A 6,485-nucleotide genomic window follows, 5' to 3' on the forward strand; every position below is an offset into this window, starting at 1 on the left:
CACCTCCACCATACCTGCTCCCCAGCCTCTCCCCACGGCCATCAGGAGGAAGCCGAGCAGAGCAGCAGGAGAGGCGCTGGTTCCGCCAGATCGGTTGCCCGCGCGCTGTGGGGATGGCCCGATGGGGAAGATGGAGAGACGACGAGTTTAGGAGGCGCATCGCAGGGCCTTGACCCTCTCTTCTCTGTAGCACAGGGTGAGAGAAGTTTATGCTTCTGCTCACAGTCCCAACATCCTCATGGCAGGTCCAAATCCCTGAGGTATGTTTTCTGTCTCCGCTGAACCTGAATGAACCCTGTCTTCTAGCACATCTCACCGCCACCCGGATTGATTTAATATTTGCCACACTGTATTGCCTCATAGAAATTGCTATCCTCTCACTTGAATTGATGGTCTGATGGATATCATGTATGTGTCTGTTTGTTACATTTTTCAGATGTTTATTCTCTTAGCTCAGAGTATTTTCAGTGCTCCAGTTACTAAGATATTCTCATGCTCTTTTCAGGTTTATGACCTTGATTTTGCCATAGAGGTAGTAGAAGCAGATATAGTGCAAGAAGCCGACGCACTCATAATGTACACCCATCACCTGAGGAAAGAGAGAAGGTTTGTCTTCTGCACAAACTAACAAACTGTTTTTGCACGCTTGTATTCTGAATTTTGAAGGGTGCATTTACAGAAGACAGAATTATTTTATCACCATGTTTTGTCATTTATGGACACTTTGCTGTTGGGATCTTGATCATAAAGGCATGTATAATCATTCAATAATTCCTTTGCACCACGACGTGGATCTTAGTGGATTTCCAACATCCTAATTTTACCCTTTTACTCCCTCCGTTCCAAAATAGATGACTCAACTTTGTACTAACTTCATTACAAAGTTGAGTCATCTATTTTAGAACGGAGGGAGTACTTGATATCCACGTGACCGTAGGTTTGTTGAACACTAGATGGGAATGTACTCGACAGGCGAAGTCCTTAATGCTACCGTTGGGGTCCATCATCCAACACTCTGTTTGCATGAGCTGGACATTTTTTTTGGCCCAGTCTCAGATGCGCTGGAGAGTGGAGACAGGGAACTTGGACCATGCCCGCGTGCACCCCAAAGTTCCTGGACACTAACGAAACCTTCCAAAAGTGGGCGTTTGGAGGTTCGGCTCTGTTGCCCATCCATTCTCTGATTTGGTTTGGTGTGTTGGAGATGGAATTGTTTGACAGTCTTCAGTTTGTCAGAACAAAGGGTACCAGGTAATTAGAAGATGCATTAGCAAACTTTCTGATCTGGATCCTGAGACTAGATAAACTGTGGAGAAGATGATGATGATAAGCTTTGTTCACAACCTTGTTGTTGGACTAAACGTCTTACAATTTCTTCAGCCCTTAAACGATAGCTAGCTCACTTTTTTTTCTTGTCAGAGCTTGACCAACGTCAGAACTAGATGGGTCTGCCAACAAGTGATGAAATGCAAAAGCAAGACATGCTCAAGAAATTCATGTCTTGGGTAAGTGGCAACATGCTCATCGTCCTACTTTGTATGCATTGTCTAACTTCTCAACCTGGTGTATCTGACCGAGCTTTTCATTGCAACACCCAGAAATGGTGCCTTAGCTTTAACTGTCAAGCTAAATCTATGTATTTGTCCCTTCAGATATATGGCACACATTTTATTTCAAAAGAAGAATTGATTGATCGAGAAGCTGCAAACTATTTCAGTTTGCATATGCTTTCAGCGTCGAAAATAATTTAGCCACATTTATGCTTTTTGCTTAAGTGATCCATGCCATGATAATGAATTTGCATAAGAATGCATATTTTCCGTCAAAAATTCTATTGGATGGGTAAATATCTTGGTAGATTTTCTTAAGATTTAAGAGCCCAAGAGCACCATACTGTTTTCTCCAATTTGGAAATGAAGGGCGTGTTCTGATCTCCTCCAGATTCTCCAAACTTCTCAAATCCAGCTTCTGGGCGTGGCTTCTCACTTCACCTGTCGATTGGAATGCGTTCGGCAGCGGTCGCTTCTCCCAGCGCCATGTTGAGTTGGCAGCCCAGCTGGGGGGCTGCAGGCCTGTTCCTTGCCACTTTGGGCCAGCTGAAAGCAGCCCATTAGCACGTGGGAGAACACGAGGGAGAGGGGTGCGAGGGGTTGGTGCGCCTACTGTACGAGCGAGAAACAGAACATATCGAATCGTTTTCTTAGGCGGTGGCAGTATCGCCGTAAATAAGCCGAACTCCAGATTCCTCTAAACGCAGAGCTCGGTTTCCCTTGCTTCTTAAAATTACACTAGGCCCATCTTTGCTTCGTGAAGTTAGCTTCCTGGCGGTAAAGCGTTCGGGGCTGCTCCGAGCTGACAGTTTGTGAAATCTGGAGTGGGAGAGATTCAGAACAGGCCCGAAGTATGCTGTGGGGAGTGGATGTACTATAAACTGGTCTAAAATAAAGAAAGAGCAATCTTCGGGTGACAATGAGATTCATGATGGAGACACCATGCAGATTGTCTTTCCTTTCCATTTGTTTCTTACTTCTGTCATCTAATGTAGATAAATAGATTATATGCTTTTGTCATGAATTACGTGGAAGGTTGATATAACCACACCTACATAAATGTTTGTTCGTTATGTCTATTAATGTATGGATGCCTACTGACCCTAAATATATTTGGTTAAAATGTTTCCCTATGAACTTTCTATACTATATAAGAAAGTTGGTCTGAAATATTTGAGGACATATTCTATTTTACAGGTTACTCATATAGTTGCATAGCTTATTCAGTTACATTAGTCAGAACAAGTGTTTGCATCTATCTTATTTTTCAGGTTACTCATATTGCATATAGATTGATTCCGTGCTTGCTCGTACACTAGATTTTATTTCATGTGTACGTATTCTTCTTTAACAAGCAGTATTCTGGACAGAATATATCCATCTAGGTCTTATATTTGAGTTACGAGCAATTGTCTGATTATATTATATTGTTCTTTTCACCCTCTGATTATATTTTCCTTTCACCCTCCATGCATAGATTTTACTTAATTTGTCAGGACCAGTGTTGTCCTGAAATTCATTCTGAGCCTTTTCATCTTGTTAGGTAATCACGCTGATTGCCTGAGGTGTTGAAGTGTCGTGCCTCTGTGTGCTATGTTGTCGAGGTAATAAACTGCACACCTCCAAGATTTATCTATTATCTAATTTTCTCCTGGCAGAAAACAACAGAATCTTGCATTTCTTGAAGCTCTAAACAAATGCAGCCTAAGCTTCCATCATTTTCCTGTGTAGATCAAATGTGTTTGCTCAAGCTTTAGACTCTAAGTACCACAGAAGAAAAATACTAATAACTTGATAAGTTACTACTTGCTAGGCATGCCTTGTAACCATGAAGTTATGGTTAGTCTTGTGGTGAGTGCAGCCCGTTGTACACTTTGCTCAAGAGTTTTCAGTCAGAAATTTGTAAACACAATCCTTCGATCACTACATTGTTAGGCCTCTTTCATTGTAGTTACTCATCATGACATGATATTGTCTTCTGCCATGCCCTCAATCCTTTTCTCTCTACCTTACAGTACTTTCATGTGCAGTACACATGACAACTTGAAGAAATACATCCACCAAGATGATGCATGATACCCTCCCAGTCAAGCTTGAAGATGGAACCGAGGGTTATGCCAGTGGCTTCATGCTTGGAACTGACAAGTGGGCCAGCATCATGATGAACTGGTCATGGTTTCACAACCACAAACATCCAGGAAGGTGTCATATGTGCCTTCCACTTCAAGCGCAAGGCAAGGTCTCACGTCTCTCACTGTGCATCGTCTCTAGGTGCACCACGGTCAACTACAGCCATCGCCTATACATATGATCCGTGTATCGACTCTGCCTCTCTTTGGGAGGTCGCCCGTCTTTTGGAGGATGTTAGACTTTAATTTCAACCGATTGTCGTGCTCTGTGATCATTCCTCCACCTTCTAAGGTTGTCACCTATTAGTGAATACTATGTTTCTGTAGTTTTATTTCGTGTATTATATTTTTTAAAGTTGGTACTCATTTGCACTGCATACGCACGTTGACAAATGCAGCAACAAGATTAGTGCGCACAGTGACGCAAAGGAGGCCCGCCTGGGGCGGGCCCCAGCCACTAGTTATGATAAGAGCTGGGCGTGGATCATCATCTGCATGCTAGAATTGTGCAGAGACTTCATTTCACTTCAATATGCATGTTTTGGTTTTGATTTTCTCTACTTGTTATCTAGTAGTAAAAGCATGGCAAGCCAGAACATTAATTTTACACAAACCCATCCTGCAACAGTTCAGATGGAAGCAAAATCACAGTTACCTTTACCTGTTTCAAAAAAAAAAACAATTACCTTTACCTGTACAAAAGGATTAGGCGCGTGCTAGGCGTCAACCGACTGATTTTCCCTAGAAATCAGTCGGGTGTGTGGCCGTCGGATCGTTGTGATATGGACGCAGCGTAGCCACCAGCTGATTTGGTCAGCTTACGAGCGCAAGCGTGGCGGTGGTGGTGCAGATGCCGGTCTGTGTCTAGCCGTTGCCTACTTCGTTGCTCAAGCACTCCAACTCCATCCGAGCATGCGCAAGCGCAGCAACCACGTGACTCCGGCGAGCAACCACGCCGGACCAGCTCCTAGCAAAAACGTCGGTGAGCTCGCCATGACCAAGCATGCTACAACGCAAATATCCAGGGTTACTCCGGGGAGCAGTCGCGCCCAACCAGCTCATAGCAACGCCGGACAACGATCCTTGGCGACATCTCCAGTGGCGGGTGCTGACCTTGTAGCTTGCAACGCGACGGTGGTTGAAGAGCCCGCGATGCTCCATCGTAGCACCGACGTCCACGCGCGATGCTCCATTGCACCACCGGCGTCCACATGTGATGCTCCATTGCTGTACCGGTGATGCTCCGATGGCTTGTCGATGCTCCATCGCAACACCAGTTCATGCTCTATGGCAGCGTCGTCATGCTTCGGTGGCTCGGCGATGCTCCATCACAGTGCTAGTTCATGCTCCATTGCAGCGACGGCGTGCTCCGGTGGCCCGGCAATGTTCCGGTGGCTCGTCGATGCTCCATCGTAGCACCAACGTCCGCACACGATGCTCCCTCGCACCGCCTCGTCGACATGTGAAGCTCCACCGCTGCACCGATGATGCCCCAGCGGCCGACAATGCTCCAACACACAAGACCAATGATGCTTCGTTGCAGCACCGGCGATGCTCCGGCAGCCCATCAATGCTCCAACACAACAACGGCAGTGCTCCGGCGGACCCGGTAATGCTCAAACACAAGACCAGTGATGCTTCGTTGCAGCACGGCGACCGGCGACCCGGCAATGCTCCAACACAAGACCGGCGATGCCCCGGCGGCCCGTCAATGCTCCAACACAACGACGGTGTTGCTTCGTTGCAGCACCGACGATGCTTCTGCAGCCCGACAATGCTCCAACACAACACCGGTGATGGTTCGTTGCAGCATCGGTGATGCTCCGGTGGCCCGGCAATGCTCCAATACAACATTCATGATGCTTCATTGCAGCACCGGTGATTCTTCGGCGACCCGGAGATGCTCCATTAAATCATCCCATGAGGTTTCGGCGGCCCGACGAATCTCCATCGCCGCACTGGTGATGCTCCGGTGGCCCGGGAGTGCTCCATCACAACGCTAGTGCTGCTTTGTTGCAGCACCGACAGCCGCCAACGGGTGGGCCAATGATTAATGGAGCAAGGCACGTTGCTTGTGGTTTCATAGCGGAGGCACTACCCACGGCTCGAGTAAACAACGGCGACATCGTTGTATCACTTGCAGGAAAGCTGCAACGCCGCACTATAACAGCAGACGCCGTGAGCACCTGACTTTGCACCCCCGCTCGTAGCAGGCACCCACCAGCATTTACCTATGCATCACCGAGCATGGCCAGGTTGAGAGGATCACATGCGATCCCAAGGGAAGGGATAAGGACGAGGGCAGAAGCAGTGCTCTGGGTCCACGGGACACGTGTCAGGTCAACGACACGGCTGACGTAAAAGGAGAGATCAGTCGGTTGACACTAAGACTTTTCCTTTTTTTTTCCTATTCTCGAGCAGGCACCTAATCTTTTGGAAAAGTCTAGGTTTATGTCGAACTGTTCCTGTAGGCAGACTTTTATATGGTGTTGTCTAGGTTTTCGCCCCATAGCACTCGTCTCGATATCAGGCGTGGTGCAGTGGGTTTCCTAGCAATGCTCGAACTCGCTTTACTTCTTTCCCTCTCTCTGAAATGTTTTCTGGAACTGATATATTTCCGTTCATTTGCAATGAAAAGGGGTTTAAAGCCCGGTTCGGAAAAAAAGTCGGTTGACACTAAGACTTTTCCAAAGGATTAGGTGCCTGCTAGAGAAGAGAAAAAAAACAAAAGGATTAGGTACCACATGAGAGCAGATTTTGCTGAGCTTCTTCTGTTCTGCAGTTCGGACCTGAGAGTTGAGACTGT

At 46.7% G+C, this 6,485-nt stretch overlaps 1 long non-coding RNA gene across 3 annotated transcripts; it reads left to right on the forward strand.

The window, feature by feature from the left end:
- Positions 1 to 6: 6 nt before the first annotated feature.
- LOC125532365 lies at positions 7 to 4,169 on the forward strand. Of its 3 annotated transcripts, none has more exons than XR_007294046.1 (5): positions 7 to 260; positions 506 to 606; positions 938 to 1,505; positions 3,094 to 3,154; positions 3,566 to 4,169. It is a non-coding gene; the product is annotated as an uncharacterized LOC125532365 (long non-coding RNA). The 3 variants fall into 3 exon arrangements; XR_007294045.1 differs by having other exon boundaries at positions 3,581 to 4,169; XR_007294044.1 differs by lacking the exons at positions 3,094 to 3,154; positions 3,566 to 4,169 and having other exon boundaries at positions 938 to 1,154; positions 1,422 to 1,701.
- Positions 4,170 to 6,485: the final 2,316 nt, after the last annotated feature.

Source organism: Triticum urartu, unplaced genomic scaffold (genome assembly GCF_003073215.2).
Source record: "Triticum urartu cultivar G1812 unplaced genomic scaffold, Tu2.1 TuUngrouped_contig_9723, whole genome shotgun sequence".
Classification (NCBI taxonomy): Eukaryota; Viridiplantae; Streptophyta; class Magnoliopsida; order Poales; family Poaceae; genus Triticum; species Triticum urartu.